Below are 21,058 nucleotides of genomic sequence, written 5' to 3'. Positions count from 1 at the left end.
TTTTCTACAATTGCAGGATCTGCTGCTTTTTAATTCAGTTGTAGCCCTTTTAAAATATGAGTAATGCCAATTCTCACCAGGTTCTGCTACGATTTCTAAATTAGCATTAATGCTTTTAGTAGGGGTGCTGTTTTCCAGGGTGGGTGGGGGAAGATCTGTTAGTGCAGAGTTTCTCTTAGTCACCTTTGGGAGACAGGATCAAAACTAGGTGAAGGTTCATGCTTGGACCAAAGTCCTGTGGCTGAAGCTCTTTGTGTTGTCAATGCAGATGAGTCACCCCTGCAGCGGTGCACTGCCTGCCATCAGGGTATTGGGTGGAATCTTGGTTGCGCTCAGATTTACTGACAGATGGATCTGAATCCTGCCCCAGGTAGAAAAGAGAGGAGTTTTTAGCCACCCTGCGGGTGCCCTGAAGAGGAGCACCAGTTGCAGGGAAAACTGGGCATGCCAAGGAGCTTCTGCTGTCCAAGGGCTGAGCCCCTGGACAGGGGCTACAGACAGTGAGGAGCACATCTGCCTTGTGCCTCCTTTTTGCAGGTGCCATGAGTGAGAGCAGCAGGACCCAAAAAGCGATGGTTTGGTCTGGGTTGCATTTGCTTCTGGAAAGATGCTCAGAGCTGTGAGTTAAGAAGAACCACAAGACTGGTCTGGATTTTAAAGAAGCTTGTATCATGTGTAATGAAACTATTGCCAAACACTTTGCATTTAGCCATGGTTAACTGACTAGTAAACTGAAGAGAGATTTGAGGAGAGGGACTGCAAGAGTAATGAGTAGTGAGAGATGGTGGGTTTACTTTAACGGGACAAGGGTGGAGGTGGGGATGTTGGTCAAAAAGCGAATGCATGGAGTACCAGTGGGGCAGCTATAGGCCTGCACAAACTAGGAGACTTTTCCATGTCTAATTTGGAAATGTAGAATTTTCCCTCTTCTCATTGCTCCATTCACTACTCCTGAGCCTTCCCATTTCTGCAGCAAACTCAAAACCAGTGTGAGGGTGGTGGGCAGTACTGTCCCCACAAGGGGGAACACAGTGGGAGATGGAAAAGGGAAAGCTATCCACCAGCCTCCAGGAAAAAACACAAGCTTTGAGCTTTTACAGTAGAAAGGTGGAGACCATGGGTGGATAAAAGGAGTTGCGTAAGATTGAAGGGTGTCATGCTGTTAGGTGCTGCATAAAGAAAATGACTACAGCACCTGTCTTATTCCATAGAGAGAAGCATAGGGATGCGGACATCAGAGTGGCCAGAGGGGCCCATGTTGGAGATGGGGAAGAAGGAAGGTCTGGATGACAGGCTTAGCAGCAGAGCGATGGAGAGGTTATTGCATTTACCTTTTCAGGTTAGAGCAGTGGCCAGACCCCTCAGGGAATACATTAGAGAGAAGTCTGGAAAGGAAGGGTGAGGCAGGTTAATGAGTCATCACCACGGTGACGATAGTTGACAGCAAAGCTTTCCTAAACCCACAGAGAGCATTTGCCATGACCTTGGTATTTCCCCTCCTGGGCTGCCCCACTGCTGTGGAATCAGTGCCCAGGGGACTTTCCCCTCCTGGACGGTGGCTGTGCACTTGGGGCCGAGTGGAGGGAGGAAATCCCTGGCCATCTGTCTGTCCATCCCAAAGTGCCCCATATGTGTGTCCGTGGCATGAGGAGGTTGAATTGCAGTGTAGATGTGGTGTGCTGGGGAGGGAGAGGCCAGGGCCAGGACCATGGCCAGGCAGGGAGCCCCAGCCCCTCCCAGCCTCTGCCCTGGCCTCTGTATGAGAGTACAGGTGTTTTGGGGTTTTTTTCCCCCTTTCTTTTTCTTTCTCTCTCTCTCTCTTTTTTTTTTTTTTTTTTTTTTTTTTTTTTAATAATTCTATCAAGCAATTCATTTGAATGGTGGGGTGGTATAGTCTCCAGTTCATCCTTCAGAGTGACATCTGCCTTACACCAGCAAGGCTGTTTGATAATCTCAAGGCATCCTCCACACAAGCCTCAGGCTCTGCAAATTCCTGTGAAAATAAAACTAGGGTAAGGTTGTGCACAGGGGCTATGTTCAGAGTTGCTGAAAGCAGCTTCACTGGCAGCAGAAACTTTGTAAAGTTCTCTGTACAGTTTATGGCTGTTCATGAGTTAATGCAGTAGTACCTTTTTTTTTAAAGCAGATGAGGACAAACTTGTTTAATCTCCAGTGTACAGATTGCTTTGCCAGCTGTCATGCTCCAAGGCAGTGGAGTGACTTGTGTGTTGGGCACAGCCCTCTGTTAGCTGGTATATTAATCATAAATTAGCCTCAAGAAAGAGAGTGTGGTTGGCAAAGAATGGCCCCAGTTTGATCACATCCTTATTTTACCAATTCACCAGCAATGGTATAAGCTGAGGAGGACATTAATAAGACAGGCTGCCTCCTCTGCTTTGTGTCCCAAAATGTTAGTACATCAAGAACATTTTTTAAGCAAAATGCTAGTTTGAGTCAGACCTCCAGCAGACAGGCAATCATCATCTAGGTTTACCCTGTGGTACTATTAATTATAGCTGGGAACACTAGTGATTTAATAACGAATAAAGGTCCTTGTGATTAAATTCTAAAAAGCACTGTAATTTTCTCCAGAATACTTGGGTAAAATACTATTTTCCATCAACAGGTTCCTGTCTTTTTCAAAGTTACTGTCTTCATCTTCCTTGTTTCCATATAATAAAGCTGTAAAAATAAGCAAATGCTGCATGCATAGGTATGCTTGACTGTAGTCAAGTTTTTACGATCACTATAGACTTAGAATAACACAAACAAACTCTACTGTTATGCCAACAATTGCTGATGAAACATTTAAGAGTGAACTGAATGTTCAGTACTAGGAAATGTCAAAGAACTGATTTTAAGACATTGTTTCTTATGTAATTATTTTAATAAGAAGAAACTATGGGTTCCAGCTGAAGACTAGGCTTTTATCCACACTGGACAACACTGGAGTATTGTCTTCAGTATTAAAGGGCACTTAGTTCAGTGATGCAAAATATTCCAGATGTGCTAAAGGTCATTTCAAGCTGCTTTGTTCAAGATTCAAGCTTACCTTAAAATGTATTTACATGGGAGGCTTAACTATAACTCAGAGCAAATTCAATAAAAATTCCTAGGAGTCCAGCTGAATGATGATTAGAAGTTAATTCATATTTCTTTAAAAGGACATTTTTTTCCCTGCACTAGTAGAGTAGCAGCATACAGTTGTAGAGTAACAGGGTAGATTTAGATTACATGTAAGGAAGAAATACTTCACTATGAAAATGCTGAGGCACTGGAACAGGTGGCCCAGAGAAACTGTGGATGCCCCAGCCCTGGAAGTTCAAGGACAGGCTGGATGGGGCTTTGAGCAACCTGGTCTGGTGGAAGGTGTCGCTGCCCGTGGCGGGGGTTTGGAACTAGGTGATCTTTAAGGTCCCACCCAACCCAACCCATTCTATGATATGATTCTATATTCAATGTAGATTCATGGACTTCATTATTCTGTGGAAATTCCAGTCATCACCCATAAAAAAAGAAAGGTGCTGTGTGGTAGTACTGAGATTGAATTTGTAATAAATAATCTATATGTCAATTTGAAGGGATCTCAAAAGCTACCAGTGTATCCTTGGTGTCATGCAAGGTGTATTCTTGTATGAGGTTTTAAATTCTGCATTTCAGAGAAAATTGAAAAATATGAATTATAGGGCTTTCATTTCCTTTCTTTGAACACCTGCTAATGGTTGGAGATAAGAGTTCACTTAACATGAATCGTAGGAGCGCACATTTCTCAAGCTGTAGTTACAGGTTGTTTACAGACCTGGCCATAACTGCAGCACTGATTTGCACTTTCTTCTTCCCTTACACCTGTCTACACAATCCAGAGGCTGGGGAAGTAGCTTTATTTAGGTGAGAGATTAGCTTCCAGAGTAAAATATATTGTCTATTAAAAAAAACATCACCACTGTTTTTCCAGTGAAATAGCTTACTGCAGGCCTTAGGAATGTGCAGATACATGGAAGCAAAATTCATGTGTGCCTTTGTTTTTTTGATCAACAAATGCATCATAAGCAACCTGCCTTATGCAAAAATATTCCAAAATCCATAACAGTGGATTAAATGGCAGAGGTATTAACCCAATATTTTTTTTTTTAAACCTCTTGCAGTGTGAGGATCTGTGTTGCAAGTGTATACTGTTACTAAAACTCCTGCAAAAATCCTTGATCTAGGTCAGGCTTTAAGTGGCTTGCTGCATTAAAGTTTTATTCTCTTCTCCACTGACATATTTTTCCATGCAACTCCTCACTTGTTTTATAGGGCAGTGGTACCTGTCCTACTCGCCATCTGAGGTGGGCTGTGCCATGATTGGCCTTGAGCTGCTTTGTTCAAATGCCTTGATAACATGATGTGAAGAAATTGCTAGGGGGTGTCTGGGAAGCTGTTCCATGACTCTATTCTAGACTTATTCACAAGTATGTCCCAGATACCCCAAATTATTACATAACTGATTTCAAGTAAACATGCAATCACGGTTCTAATACAGTTGTTAGATTATAATCGTTGATTGTCAATGAGGTGTTAGTTTATAAAGAAAATCTGCTTGGCTTTATGCTTACACTGCACCTTTGAATTCAGATTTTGACTGTGATAGTTAAATGCCCAGAGACTTGCTGAAATGTGACCTGCTGCATAATGGTACAAATGAAGACCTAATTAATTTGTGTTCCAGAGTTAAACTGCTGTTCTATCAATATAGGGCTCGTGGTCCCACTTCTAAGTGCAGACTGGGGGATAGTTTCCTCCCCACAGTGTTGTGGTGCTGGGTCAGAGGTGGTATTTTTTGCTGGCAGACCTCAAGGGAATCTCTCTGCCTGTTATCAGTGTCTGCTTCTGGAGTAGTGCGGGAGCAATATTTCAGTCCCACTTTCCTGCTCTTCTCAATGCCCAGCTGAAATTCTGACATCCCCTATCATTCATGCATGTGAGTCTCTCACATATAGTTATATAAATACCATTTTTCTGTGCTTGACATTTCACACAGCTGTAGAGAAGCATGGGGACGATATTTGTTAGCCACCTAGCATCCCTGTAAAAATCTCAGTTTTCTTTAAATGCCATTTTATCTTTGAGCAAGTGTCTGCTCTTTTCTGTTGGATCACCTGTGTTGCTTCAGAGCGAGGATGAGCAGTAGAAGCACTGCTGTGTTCAAGCACTTGCTGGTTCCCTGGGAGTTTCCACTTCCTTTGCATTAAGTTTTTCTATTGGGGCTGAAAGTGTACAGGTTGGTCTTTCTTATTTATCTGTAGCCTATTTCTACTTGTATTTCAAGCTATAGGGAAGTGATGCTCAACAGTCACCAGAAATCACCAGATAGAAATCCTTTGTGATTTTTCTTCGTCTGAGCTAATTTAAAGAGCATGCAATATACTGCTGCATAGCTTAATTTTAATACATATTAAGCCCAAAATATCTGATTTTTTTTTTTTTTCAGGGAGGGGACCTGGCTCCCCAGAATGCCAGAAGCATGCTTGTGTGCAAAGCATGTGTGTGTCCCTGGTGCAGCCTCCCTGGCTGCAGTTGAAGGTTACAGGGACTCCCTAGGAGTTTTTTTGGTGGTAGATCTGTCATCCTTGGGGTGCTCAGGTGCTGGGATGCTTTGCCATGACCCCCAGTTAGCTGGGTAGGTAGTGGAGAAGCTGATGTGAAAAGCAGCAGTACACTGTCAAGAGTGTCTGCAAATAAGAAGAGCTTTCAATGAAGTATCTCCACCCAGACAGATTTTTTTTGTTGCTTGCTTGTTGCAAAACAGTCCCTGCCTGCTTGCAAAACCAGCTTGTGGTGTATAAGGGTGGAAGTGTTTGACCTTGGATAAGATCTACAGGGCTTGGAACATGGTGCCTTTCTTAATATATTAATTGCTTCTTTCACATTCTGCAGAAAAGAAGTACCTGTGATTGTTTGTGTCTGTTGTGGGTTCCTGTTAGTTTATGCCTACCAGCCATGCTGTGAGAAAACCTGGTGACATCTTCAGTTAAAAAGTATAATATTTTCAGAGACCAAGAGTGTGGCAGCTTTAACTGAGATTTCACTAGAGAGAAGTATTACAAACCCTTATGTGAAGGGCAAAGCTTTCCAATCGTTAAAGGAGAGAAGGAAGGGAACAATTTAAAAATAATGTCTCCTGTAAGGGTAGAGGAAAATGCCAGCTCTTAACTTGATGTACTTGTTAGAAATTATAAGTAACACTAATGAGAAAATAAGAGGTGCACCATATAGTAAGTACATCATATAACTCCTGCCAACAGATAGCTTGGTCATGCCTGTTCCCTCTGCCCAAGTGGTCTGTCTGGGAATAGTTTACCTGCTAGTGAGCGAATCTAAGCAGCAGAAGAGAAATACCTTGCGGAAGCAAATGTGCTTAGTTCCTCTTCTAGGTGTGCTTGAGATGTGCTATGTTTGATTTTGTGTCCAAGAAAGAGAGCCAAAGAAGTACCGTCAATGAAACAACACTGTACCCCACCTCCTCATTAAAGCCTGTGATGAAGGGGATCGATATGTTCTTTTCCTTTGCTTTGCTGTTAAAAGAGGTTGTAAAGTTTTGTCTGGGAGATTGTTCTGGGGTAGGGGCCAGAGGCATCTGAACCCACTGCAAGGACAGGTGACAGCAGAGAAAGGCTGCAGATGACAGCCTGTCCCTTTGTGGTGCGATCGGTGTGAGTGTGCTTGTCCCAGGACTTGGCTGCTGGAAAGGTCTTCCAGCAGCAGCTGCTACAGAAACAGCATTTTGCAGATTTTGTCAGCCTCTTGCCACAGGAGACCTGGGTGAGATTCACTTCAACAGCTAGTGTATGTACCCCCTAGCAGACACAGCACCGAGCAATTTCTTCTTCTTCCTTTGCTGAGGTCCCTGCTTGCTCAACCCTGAAAATCACTTTTCTTCTGTGCCTTCCTTGATTAAGCTTTGCTGCTGAGACTTTCACCAGCCAGTCAGACTTCCAACTTCTTCTGTAACCAGCCTTTGTGATCTGCCTGAAAAAATAGCTATAGGCACCTCAGGATTTCTTGTAGCACAAACACAGAGAGAAGCTGACCTTCAGTGAATCAGCACAGTTTGCTTAGTTCAAGTGGACTTTGTTCATTCAGTGCTAACTGAAGAGGTTGCTTGGCATTTTCTCCTCAACCAAGTTGCTCTCTCTATACTTCTTGTTCCTGCCAAGCAATGGACAAGTGCTACTGACAGAGAGACTGAGGGTAAAAGCAGTGCTGGAGCTGAATTTTACCAGGAGGGAATGAAGCACATCGCCTGTATCTGAAGTGGGAGCTCTCTCTAGGGTACCTCTTCTAAGGAAGAAGGACTTAAGTCTCCCCACCTGTAAACTTTGCCCTTGCGTAAGCGCGGGTTTCCCACACAAAAGGAAATACACATAGTGAAGAAACCTCTGATCTGATGGCTGGGGAAGAGCAGGGAGTGGCGTTGCTGGAAACCTGGTGAGAGATGACAGCAGAAGAGTAGAGAACTTGAGATAAGCGTATTTGGTGATACGCTGGTTTTACCGTTTTGCTGAGCACAGTGGGATCTTGCTGGGGCACTTCTCACACCGTGCTCATCTCGGTAGTGTCTGCCTGCTTCTCTTTCCTCCTGCTGTGGGCTTGGGAGAGTCCCCCTCTGAACAGGAGAGTTGTGCTATTTTTATTAGCGTTGACTGAATGTAAAGGGGAAGAAGCACGTTAAATCTTTCCAGGGTGACTTGCCTGGTCTGGGGGCTGGTGTTAACTCAGTAGTACTACTGTGATGAACTGTGCTGTACTCTGCAGCTATTTCCATGCTGGGCACAGTTTATGCAGATGAGGTAGAAAATTATGTTTTCTGTCAATCACTGACTTGTGAAATGCATTTGGCCATGGGATTCCGCCCCCTCCCCCCAAGCTGAAAATAGCTGTGGCTATATTAGGGCTGTGTAAACTTTCTCGGATTTCTCTGTTCTGTAAAAATCAATTCCTCTGGCTTGTGTGCCTGCAGCTGTTAGGAAGGCACTCTTTGCCATGGATTTAGTGGTTTGTGTGAATAAACCAGTGGGGCGGGACACAGGCATTCAGAGTAGTGCTTTACTGGCTGTGAATGCTGTGGATGGGGAGAGAAGATGCAAGGTTTCCAGAAGATGCCTTCTTGCATAGATCTACCGTACCCAGAGAGCAGGAACACATGGGTCTATAGTTTCAGACTGGCAGTCTTGCGGTACAGGTTTTGCTTTGCTAACAGGTAGTTTTAAAAACTAGTGTGGGATATTGCACAGTTTCTGAATATGACTCACTGGGAACAGATTTTATGTTTTTTTCTTACTAACACTGCTGTTCACCAGACTTGCTCTGTAAAACTCAGGGACATGCCACAGTCCTGTTCAAAGCTGGAGAAGTATCTGAGCTCAGATACAGAAACAAAACCTTCAGAAATGTTTGGGACACAGAGACAGAAAATCCAAACCAGGCATAATTTTCTATACAAAATTTCTGCAGACCCTGAAGGATTTAGTATAGATTGATATTTTCTGTTTGACATGTGAATTTGAGGCCAGCTAAATTGTTTTCAAGCAACCTCCAAAATTTAAGACGAACACTTGTTAAAGTAAACACATGTTAAATTAAACAACTTATCTATTCTATTGTTTTCTTGTAGTTTTTGCTATTCCAGGCACAAACACTGGACTAAAGGTTACAAAATCACTCAGGACATACCAAACAAACATAATCTTATCACGGTGGAATAGCTAGGCAGAGGTGTTCATCGGTTAAACAAATCAAACAGTACTTTCACTTGCATATCCAAATAAAAATGGTATAGACCCAGAGATCTGGTCTGAAGGACAGAAAAAGCAGATTTTTTTGTACAAATGAACAAAACAAGACTAAACTCCCAAGTAAAATTCAGAGATCATGTTATTTTTAAACTTTCTTTATTATGCACATGTTTGACTTTGCATAACTAGTGAGTATCTGCCTTTGTTTTTCTCAGATAAGTTTCTTTTCAATATAACCTGCTGCACTGTGTAAATCAGCAAGGTAACGTTTGTTCTTCAGATTCCCACCTATGCATTTTCTTCTGTTTTGAGAAATTCAAATCTGGAAAAATTTACATAACTATGATTCTGGGGAGCAAAGTCACTTATAAACCCTGGTAGAATGAAGTTCAAGTAATACTTTGGTTGGCTCTCCCACTAGGGTGTAGTGGTTACTCTAATAACGTTTTCAAAACGTAACTGGCACAAACCCTATATACTATGAAAATGATCTTTCAGGACATGTAGTGCCTTTGGCATTCATTAATACACATTTACACTTGCACATGAAATGTTTAAAGGCTTGATGGTATACCCTGCCTATATTTAGACTAGGGTTTGTGTATGCATATTTTGCGTGTAAATGAGTTATGGATATTTGCATTAAAAAAATATCTTGATAGTGCTCCTCTCATCAGTTAAAATACTGCTGTTACATTGGGCTGAGAGTATTTTCGAATACCTTCTCATTCTGTATTTTAACACGCTTTCTCTCTCCCTCATCATGGTGACATTTGATTGACATAAACCATGCAGATGGTTTAGGCTACTCAGCAACAAGGTTTTAAGAGTCTGCAGGGGAGCATGCTGAGATGACGCCCTTCGGTGTGGGTGGGTACTGTGCCCACTTAAGAGCAAGAGGACCAGAGTGCTGGGAGCACACACCACTGGGAGCACACACCACCTGTGGGTGCTCCCCCTCCGGGTGCTTGCCAGGCTGCTGTCCTGCTCAGCAGGCAGTTTGGCATCCCATCCTGCCTGCCCTGCCCTTGGGAAGTGGTGCGCAGTTCATGCCATTCCCAGAGCTTCAGGTGTCCATTCTGTCCTTTTGTCCTTCCTATGCAGTGGGAAAAGCCAGAGCAGAGCAGTGGTACCAAGTCCTTGGACTGAGAAGCTAGACCTGCTGCTTTGACACAACTTGAAGAGTGTTGTTTTCTATGATTGTTTCTTTTCTGGCTGCTTTTCTAGGGGTTTGTCTCAATTTTAATTGATTTCCCTTAACTGTCTTGAAGTTTTAGCTTTATAAACCATGATTTGTAAATCCTTTCATCCTGGCAGGCAGTAATACTGCAGCAGAAGAAACTGTTGTGGTGAAGTGACTCGCCCAAGGTGACAATGCCAGTGTCAGATCTGGCTCTGTGTGAATGTGGCCTCTGCAAACCACCTCTCTGGGTGAGGGTGGCCAAGCAGAGGTAGCATGTCTGCATGAGGGACGACGTCACTTTTCCAGCAGCAGGGCTGCCATCTGGGCTGAGTACATCCCAGTGACACACTGTGTCTCAGGCCCATTTTGACAGGCGCTGAGTTTCTTTGCTAACATGACCAATTCTGTTCTGACTGAAATTTCTTTTAAATCAAAAGAGAAAAGAAGAATGATGTTCTTCCCACAACACAAAGAAGCAAGTTTTAAATCTTGGCAGAAAATGCCTTGCGCCTGTAACTCTAAAGATACCTACTTTCACAGCTCTATCAGGAGATTAGAGCAAACCTTTTCTGGGAATAAATGCATACTTAAGCATGGTGTTTCACTTGGAACCTAGCAGTCCTCTTTGACTATTCTACCTTTTGTCTTTTGATCTGTGAACTAATTTCTCAGTGGCATAAACTGCAGTTGTGTGAAAATCACAGGAGTGATGTTGACTTACATTTATTGAAAAGTACCTGGACTGAAATGTGTAGAGTCGCTGAAAGTGTGGCTTGTTTGGTTGCCATCTATGTTGGTAAGATTTGCCTTGATACCTTTATTTGCAGATTGCCTTTAGTGAGTATATGTTTAAAGGTACATTATTTGTATAGCTTAAATGCGGAAGAAAACCTACAGTGGACAAGCAGTTTTCCGGCAGCATCTAACTGTAACAAACCAGGTCTTCTCCTATTATATCGTTGTCACGACAGATCAGTCCCCTTATTGACACAATGGCACTGGCAAAAGTTTTGGTGCACAGTGTAGACCTGGCCATTGTTTCCCTCACCTGTTATCTGTGTGAAACAGTAGATCAGCTCACATCCCCATGAAGTCAGTCAGACCCTGGCTCTGGCAGCTGTCAGATTTCTGCTAGTATTACTGGATACAGCTGTCAGATAAAGGCAATTAATTATACTTAAGTGGTTAAATGACAACTGTAGTCATTTGTCCCATCTGCTGTATCAAGTTTTATATTTCAGAAAAAAAAATAAATATTTCTGTGCAGTGTACGTAAATCTGGGCTAGGAAGTACTGCTGTGCTGTGTATTTACCACAGTACTGGTGATGCAATGGTCTTAGGGAATCCTTAATGGCGAGATCATGTCATGGAAGAAAGAAGAATTTAGGTGGGGATGCCTCACCTCTGTGCCTGGTAAGATCACAGAACAGATTCTCCTAGAAGCTATGTCAAGACACGTGGAGGACAGGGAGGTGATTTGACACAGCCAACGTGGCCCCACCGAGGGCAAGTCTTGCCTGACTAACCTAGTGGCCTGCTGTGATGGTGTGACTACATCAGTGGACAAGGGAAGAGCTGCGGATGTCATCTATTTGTAAGGACTTCTGTAAGGCTTTTGACATAATCCCCCAAAACATCCTTCTGTCTAAATTGGAGACATATGGATTTTATGGGTGGATTGTTTGGTGGATGAGGAATTGGTTGGATGGTCACATCCAGAGTGTAGTAGTCAATGGCTCAATGTCCAGATGGAGACCATGACAAATGGTGTCTCTCAGGAGTCCATACTGGTACCAGTACTGTTTAATATCTTAATCAGTGACCTAGACAGCAGGATCAAGTGCACCCTCAGCAAGTCTGCAGATGACACCAAGCTGAGTGGTGGAGTTCACACACCTGAGGGATGGGATGCCATCTAGAGGGACCTGGACAAGCTTCAGAAGTGGGCCCGTGTGAACCTTATGAGGTCCTGCACCTGGACTGTGGAAACCCCTGGTATCAGTACAGGCTGGGAGGTGAAGGGATTGGCAGCAGCTCTGCTGAGATGGATTTGGGGGTACTGGTGGATGAAAATCTGGACATGAGCTGGCAATGTGCATACACAGTCCAGAAGGTCAATCGTATCCTGGGCTGTATCAAAAGAAGTGTGGCCAGCAGGTAAAGGGAGGTGATTCTGTCCCTCTACTCTGGTCCGGTCAGACCCCACCTGGAGTACTGTGCCCAGCTCTGGAGCAGTCAGCACAGGAAAGACATGGACCCGTTGGAGTGGGTGCAGAGGAGGGCCGGAAAAATGAGCAGATGGATGGAACACCTCTCCTATGAAGAAAGGCTGAGAGAGTTGGGGTTGTTCAGCCCGGAGAAGAGAAGGTCTGGGGAGATTGTATTTGTTTCATTTGGATAGATGGATCTGGGGGCTGGGAGCCCTTGAGGGCCAGCAGGTGCTCCAGATGATGGTGTGGTGCTGCTTTGGCCATCCTCCCAGAGTCACTGATGTGGTGCTGCCCTCTTGTTGGCTGGCGAGGCCTTGGAGCTGCCAGCCCTCCTCTTTGGGGGTCGCTGTGGCCCCCCAGGGGAGTGTTCACTGCCCCGGCCAGAGGTGGACGTCCTGGGCACAGCCTCCCCTGGCTCCTCCATCGTGCTCTGGTGGCAATGGCAATGGGGGCAGAGGTGTGGCTGCTGGGACCCCTACCAAGGACATTGGATCAGTTGCTGGGGAGCTCGTTTGTGCTGAATCTCGCAGGGCTTCTGGAGAGGGCTGGGCCAGGGCTGGGAGACCCTCCTGCTGGTTGAGCAGATAGCAGGCCTCCCAGCTGCACTGTTGCACAGCAGCATGGATAAGCTGTTGCATGAATGTCATCGTGTGGTTTTGGAGGGAGACCCTCAGCACTTGGACCAGCAGGTCTTCATCCATCCCGTGGTTGGTCAGGATGGTCATGATGGTGTCCTTCACCATGGCTGCCTGCATTCTGTTCCTAAAAATCTGCCTCAACCTTGGTCAGACCCAGTGCAGCAGGGTTGTGAGGAAGGCTGGGTACTCGCAGAAAAGGATGACCCATTCCTCGGGCTGGAGGCCACCCACAGGACACCTGGGCACCCCTTCTGCAGCCTGTGGTTGGGGCGCTTCAGGGTGATGGAAGTCATGGGTGGCTGGGTGTCCGGAATCTCTTCCCACCTGGTAGTCGATGATTGATGTTGTCACTGATGGTGTGATGACATGCTCCCTGAAGTCATTGTCTGCCCGCACCGAGTGCGCGATGGAGAGGACCCTCCTCTTGCAGAGGGGACACTCAGGCTTGCTCTGAGCCCACCGCAGGATGCACGGGTAGCAGAAGCGGTGGAGGCATGTCATCACGAAGCTGGGTTCCTCGCAGCTGTCCAGGCAGATGGGACAGCGCTCCTCCAGCTCCGCGGCCATGCTCTCCACGTGCTGCGGTGGGCTGGGGGGAGCCGGGGATGGTGAGCAGCTCCCTCTCACTGGCGCTGCAGCAGCGGGTGTCACGCTAGAAAGGGAAGAGAGGCCACGGTCACTGGCTGGCCCGGGGAGGGGTGGAAGACATGCCCAGGCCCCCCCAGAAGGAAAGCCTCCCCGCTCCCCAGGGCGAGGTGTCCCCTGCCAGCTCACCTCTGCTGCTGCGAGCGCCCCTCCTGGGTGCCCCGGCTGCCTGAAGCTGGCAGGGCCGGGGGAAACCCTCCGATGGCTCTGGGTCGGGCACCGAGAGCTGCACGGAACAGCTCCCTGAGCACGACACCAGCACCAAGGCCTCGCTCTGCCCTCCCAACCTCGCCAACTCGCTCAGCTGGAGTCTGGGCAAGAACCAGCTGGGTGACACTCGGCACCTGCTTATAAGCTGCCAGGGATGCCAGGTCACAATCCATCGCTCGGGGACATCTCATTCCATCGCCAGGTGACATCAGAGTGCAGCACCTGGAGTTGTCTTAGGCCAGGTTGGCTGAACAAAGATCTTCTTCAAGAACTTAGGTGGAAAAGGAAAGTGTATGGACATTGGAAGAAAGGACAGGTGACATGGGAGGATTTCAGCCAAGCTGTTCACCTTGTAGGCAGAAAATCCATGTGGCCAGAGCTTGAGTAGGGCTCAAGCTGGCCAGCATTGTGAAGGACAAGAGGGCTTTTTAAAATAGGTTAACTGCAAAAGGAAGATCAGAGATTACATTGGTCTGTTTTTTGATTAAGTTAGTCACCTCACAAATAGGGAAAAATAGAAGGAAAAGAGGACAAAGCAGAGATGTTTAATGCTGCCTTTGCCTCTGTCATTAACAGTGATGTTGGGCACTGGGACACTCGGAGGCCTGTGCTGGAAGACACACAGCCAGCTCTGAACTTGGGACTTGCTGCTCCAGCTGGATGCACATAAGCCTGAGGGGCTTCATCCCAGGGTACTGAATGAGCTGGCTGATGTCATCATGGGACCTCTCTCCATTATTTTTCTTCCAAGAAGAGTTCCTTGTTGAGCCAAGCTGGTCTTCTGCCCCTTGCTTGACTTGCACATGATGGCACCACCTGCTCCTGTTCTTTTAAAAGGTGGCTTTTCAAAATTGGCCAGTACTTACAGACCACTAAGCCCTCAAAAACAGATTCCCAGAGGACACAGCTAAAGACAACCCTGCCCTGGTGCTAGGGAGATGAAGTCTGGGAGAGCACAAGGAATGAGTTGCATGTTGCAGCACTTAGGTGAAATGAAGTCATAGTGCACTCTGAGAAATTATCAGAGTAACAGTAAAGTACTAGAAGGACATGGACCTGTTGGAGCAGGTCCACAGGAGCATGACAGAAATGATCAGAGGGATGATCAGAAGACCTCTTTTAGGTGGTGTCCTGAGAAAAGGCTGAGACAGTTGGGCTTGTTCAGCCTGGAGAAGAGAAATCTCTGGGGAGACCTTATGTGGCCTTTCAGTACTCAAAGGGGGCTTATAAGAAAGATAGGGACAAATGTTTTAGTAGCAAGGACGTGCAGTGGTAGGACAAGGGGTAACAGTTTTAAACTAAGGGAGGGTAGATTCAGAGTAGATATAAGGAAGAAATATTTTACAGTAGGGGTGGTGAAACACCGGAACAGGTTGCCCAGAGAGGTGGTAGATGCCCCATCCCTGGCAATATTCATAGTCAGGCTTGATGGGGCTCTGAGCAACCTGATGTAGTTGAAGGTGTTCCTGTTTATTGCAGGGGGGCTGGACCAGATGGCTTTTAAAGATCCCTTCCCAGCCAAACTAATCTACAATTCTATGATTCTGTAATCTGTTGTGTTCTAACATAAGCATAGAAAACTACGTCTGAAATCTGCCCTAAATATGAAAATTGTAGTCTTTCCCAAAAATATGTGAAGGGCCAGATGCCCAGTCCATTGCTGCTGTATCAGGAACAGGAAGTCTAATATGATTCAAACACATTGTAAGGGGACTTTCCTTAAAGGTGAAAATGATAGACAGAGGTTTTCTGTCATGCATTGCAGCTAGCTGAATACTTGAGGATTGTCTAGAATTTTCCCCTTGGACTTGACATTGCATTTGAGATTCTCTGTCTGCTTCTTCTCCTTGAAGGTACATGTACACATTTGTTTTCCTTCCCTGTAAAACAGCTATCTGTGTTTAAGAAGGGGCTTTTGCTCTGTGGAGGTTAGAGCTCAAGTTTTTTTCTAACACCTGAAATGTGATCCATTTGCTTTTTAGCCATCAGCTGAATCCTGCTGCCCACTAGGCAGATGTAACAAACATGCTAACGAACCTTACCGTACGAAATGTGTGGTTGTGGTGGTGCAAGACAGTATGTGCTCTTGTCCTTTTTTTTTGAAATAACAATTCCAAGTAGCTTCCTGCTGCCTCTGTTTTCTGAACCCTGACATGGAGTTCAACAGATGATATTTTCTCTTATCAGAGGCTGGTTCAGTCTCTCTCTCTACAGGAACAGAGTGAAAAAAGATCTCTTCCTGTGGACCATTTCTGTTCTGACCTGTCAGTGTTTAATAGGCTTCACCCCTGGAAGCTCTGCTGCTTTGGAGGAAGATAGCTGTGACACAGCTTGGGCTCTGAGGGACCTTCTCCACCCTTGCCTGCAGAAGGAGTTGAGGGAGACTGTGCTTCTTCCTGGGGCATTTCAAACAGGGCAGGGGATGACTCCCCTCCTCATGCATGCAGCCTTCTGAAGATGGTAGGGGGCTTCCTAGTACATTTTTGTGGCTGTAAGATCTTCATATGGGGGAAGGGAATGAGAACAGATGCTTCAGAAACAGTAACAATAACAATGATAACAATAATACCAATACCACTACTGCTACTACTACTACTACTATTATTATTATTATTAATATAGCCTCAAAACTCCCTAATCTTTCTTTTTTAATATTAAAAGTTTCATGGTTTTAGTTTCTTTCCTGCTTTTTTTGGGATAACTGATGTTTTGATGCTTATGGCTCTTGGCACTGTTACTGTATGGTTTCTAGTGTTCTTTATGGTACATAATAAATCATATAATGATCACATTTTCAGTTTTAGTTCTCTTCTTTTTACGCTGATTCATGAAGCTACCTGTACTGGGTATATACTATTGTGTATTATATTTCAGGTCTCTTCCAGAAATACCTGCACGCTCTTGAACACCATAGGCTAGGATACGTCCTGGTGTCACTGAAGTAAAAACTAGTTTGTTGCTACTTCCCACCCAAGCAGAATAGAAGGAGACATATGGTCATATTGTCCTCCTTGTTCCTATATTAGGGGAAGAAAAAGTAGTTTTTAGCCTTCAGGGGAGGCAGGTTAAAATAAAATGTCTGTAATTAAGGTCAGCAATGAATCAGCCTTGAAGCCCATGATTCAGCTGTGATGCCCTGTGCCTTGCAGTGTCGCCCAATGCTCTAGCAAGTCCTTTCCCTGGCTTCCAAACCATGCTCACATGGGGGTGACAGCAGTGCATAGCTATGCACACTGGCTGCGTCTATATTTGTAAGCTATGTAGTGTAAGGGATGTTCTCAGGTGCTGGAACCTGACTACCTATACTCTTAAATTGTTAAACCAGTCCCACTTGCAGTTTCAGCCTCTGCCAGCCAGTGCTCTCCTAGACAATTGCCAGGTGCTTAATTGGAAGTTAGCATGTGCCAGAGCTCACATCCAGCAGGCAGTCTGCGTCCAGCCATCTTCTGGAAAGAAGGGAGGTTTAATACTATGTGTCCAGGCTACCTCAGGCCAAAGGAGGGTCCTTCACATGCTTGATGTACTCGAGTAGCTGCGGTTACTTTCTTTTGCCCTTTCCTGATGGAGGGGGTAGCTAGGTAAGCTGGCAGAGTTGGTCAGGAGGTCTGATGCCTCCTCCCATAGCATATTCCTTAGCAGGAATGCATACACCACAGCTCTCTAGTCAGTGAGATAAGGGGAAAGCAGCATCACTTCCACATAAAATGCAAAATAAACTTTGCACATAAACAGCAGCTGGGAGTAGGAGAGTGTTTGTCAGCACAGCCATTGCCACCAGGCCTGGTGGGGCACAGCAGACCTTTGGCAAATACAGGAGCTGCCCCACGGAGTGGCAGCCCCATGGGCCCTACGTGCAGTGCAGTGGTGTGGCGGGGACCTTGCTGCCGGGCTCACCATGCTGGGCTGTTAGAGCACAGTGGCAGTGCACGGGCACAGGAATAAGGCAGGCAGGATAATTGCATTAAAGTGGACTATTGCCATGACGGACATCCAGCAGGGGGAATGGGAATGTCAGAGAGTATTAATTGCATCATTAGCATTTCCCATGAATGTGCTACCTGGCCCCCTGGCTGAGGATGGACTGACTGTCTTCCCTCCTTGTGGTCTTCCACTGCTGATTGATGTTGAGAGTAGTGTCTGATGTGTGCATTACACAATGCAGTCATAGTCAGTCTATATGCTTTAATTAAGGTTGCTACAGACCATCTTCCTTCATCCTCTTCTGGACACGTTGTTTCTCATGGGTGAAATGGCTTTCTTCTGGGTTTTCTCGTGCTTAGCAGAGGAGGGAGGATCTAGGCAGGCATCATATTCCCATCAGTTTCTCAATGAAATGTGAGCGCTGGTGAAAACCATCTGCCTTGCAGAAGTTCATTGTACAGGGATAAATACATGAAAGTGCTGAAAAACTAAATGGTACATTCCTTTGGTTTTGATGGTTTTTATTTGTGTCCTTTTCATTATAGAGTGTATAACTGGTGTAATAATGAAAGGAGTGACATCAAGAGTAAAGTAAAGTAATGCAGCAAGGAATGCTGTGCCTCATGGTTAGTATTCAATTTGCAATATTTGCATTTTGTTTGAAAGGCTGTGAAAAAAGGAGTGGAAGACTGCTTTGGGTATTCCACTACAACCTGAAAAGTAAACAGGCTTCATACCCAAAACAAACAAACAAAATACCTGCAAAAAATGAAGGGGTTTTCTGTGGGATGCACATTTGTGCCAGTCTAACTCTTTGGAGGTTAAGTTATTTAAGTCAAATTGCTTTGGGCAGTATCATAGCTATGTACCTAAATGACAGGAAAAACAAATATCCGGAGTTGAATTTACATTTATAAAGCTTGTAAACACAAGAAATAGTTTGAGTTGCAAAACTCTTGCAGTTGTCAGCTGTTCATTCCCCACACATAAATCTTACTATAGAGATGTATATTTAACACATCATGATTTTTTTATCTCATGTAAACTTCAACATAAGTGTAAATTCTTGGTTTTGTGTAATACTTTGTTCCAGGAGCATATTCTTCATAGAAGAATGCCTTCATCATAATTAGTTGGTTAGTTACTGTTTGTGATAGTGTTTCAGTGTGCTTAGAAATGGGTTAAAGCATCAGTAAATTTTGACATAACTTGATTTATTAAAAAATCCCACACCTGTTAGAACAATTTACTAGACTTTTCACAACGGGTGATTGTTTTTTCTGGTTTGTCACAGTTATCTGCATTTTCTTACTTATAGAAATACTTAATCTTCTGCAAGTTAGAGAACATTGCAAAAGAACTCTGCTAGAAATAACAGCATGTGAAGAGATTCCTTCTTAGGAAGGGAGTGTGGATGATCTTCTCCCATATAGACTGAAAGAGGGTATCTTCTAGCTCACTGGTTTATTACAGTCTGATTCTTCATAAAGGGATATATTGGACCTAACCTATTATTTGTGTCTTTTTTTTCTCCTTTTGTTTTCTCTTTTTCATTCTTCTGACAATTTTAGAGGACAGAATTCTTCTTTCCTGTGTGTTATTGCCAGCCCCAAAATGAAATATTGGTCTTTGACAGTTGTCTTGCAGATGTCATGGGTATCTTAAGGATGAGTGTCAAGTGGATGGGGTCAGGCTTTTTTCAGCAGTGCCCAGCAACAGCACAGGGAGCGACAGCCACACACTGCAACACAGGCGATCCCATCTGAATATGAGGAAGAGCTTCTTTGCTTTGAGGGTGGCAGAGCACTGGAACAGGCTGCCCAGGGAAGCTGTGGAGTCTCCTCTGGAGATACTCAAAACCTCTCTGGATGTGATCCTGTGCAGCCTGCCCTAGGTGAACCTGCTTTAGCAGGGGGTTGCTCTAGATGACCTCCAGAGGTCCCTTCCGACCCTGACTGTTCTGTGGTTCTGTGAAAGGAGGCTCATAAGAAAGACGGGGAGAGGCTTTTTTCATAGGGCTTTTTGTGACAGGGCAAGGGGTAATGGTTTTAAGCTAAGAAAGGGTAGATTCAGACCAGGTATGAGGAAGGAATATTTTACAGTGAGGGTAGTATAAAGAAGGAATATTTTACAGTGAAGGTAGTGAAACACCGGAACAGGTTGCCCAGAGAGGTGGTAGATGCCCAATCCCTTGCAACGTTCAAGGTCGGGCTTGATGGGGCTCTGAGCAACCTGATGTAGTTGAAGATGGTCCTGCTCATTGCAGGGGGGTTGCACTAGACAACTTTTAATGATCCCTTCCAATACAAACCATTCTATGATTCTATGATAGGGACTGCAGTCAACAGTGGTGTTTTTGATTTCCCCTTGCTTCATTTTCATAGACCTGATCGTCTCCTATTGAGCCGTGGCCTTCTTAATGTGGGCATCACTTCATCGTTAGCTTACGTGCTGCCGAAGCACTAACAAACAAATCATCCAAACACTGACTCAGGATGTACCCACTTACCATTTAGTCTTTATTGTACTGAACCTTTGAGTTCATCTAGCGCAGATAGAGAGTTAACCTGTCTGCCTGTTCTGGGAATCCAGATACAGTACCATACACCTTCACAAGCCATCAAAATAATATAGTCAAGGACAAATGCAAGCAGAAAGATCACTGAGGGTGTCTTGTTACTAAATAACTGGAAAACAATATGTTTTTTGGGGCTGTATTTTTTTTTTTTAGAAAAAAGCATGACAATTTGCTTGTTGACAGGTACATTCTAAGTAAAACTGTTTGAAGGCTTTTGAAATATTGGATAACTATATTAGACTGCTATATCAGAGGGTATTTATTCATAGCTCACTAAAAGCTTTTTGGATGAAACGGTAATAAGCTACTAATGACTTTTCAGAATTCTCTTGTGGCATTTTCTTGGTAATATTTTCCCATCTTTTCTGCTCTCTCCCCAGTGCACAAGGTTATTCACGCAAATTCCCTTCATGCCATCTCATTTTCTGTCAGCATGCAGATTTCAAGCTGTTTGCAACCACCTCAGGAGTGTTTAAGTAAGAAAGCATGATAAGGCTCTGAAAACCTCTGTTCAGGTGCTGTGATAATAAAACCCCAAACAGCTTATGTGGCAAATACAGGAAATGGGAAAAAAGGCATCAGCTGGGAAAAAAACGGAAGACAAAAAGGTAAGTTTAGGAGGTAGTAGTTCCTGTGCCAGGAGAGATGGCAGTGCACAGGGCTCACTGAGAGGACAAATTTTATGGATTGGAAAAGACTTTGAAGGAAACATTAAAAAAAAAAAAAAAGAAAAAAAAAAAAGAAAAGAAATAAAAAAGGGGAAAAAGGTCTTGTTTGAATTCTAAGTTCCCTTGAACAGTAACCACATCCTCTCTCTCCAGCTGCTTCTCTTTAACAGCCCAGCCAGTGCAGCTCATATGGGCAGCACTCACATTGGGAGTGAGAATCTGTCACTTGG

The sequence above is a fragment of the Falco rusticolus genome, chromosome Z (assembly GCF_015220075.1).
Source record: "Falco rusticolus isolate bFalRus1 chromosome Z, bFalRus1.pri, whole genome shotgun sequence".
Taxonomy (NCBI): domain Eukaryota; kingdom Metazoa; phylum Chordata; class Aves; order Falconiformes; family Falconidae; genus Falco; species Falco rusticolus.
Note: the sequence above shows the minus strand (reverse complement) of the source record.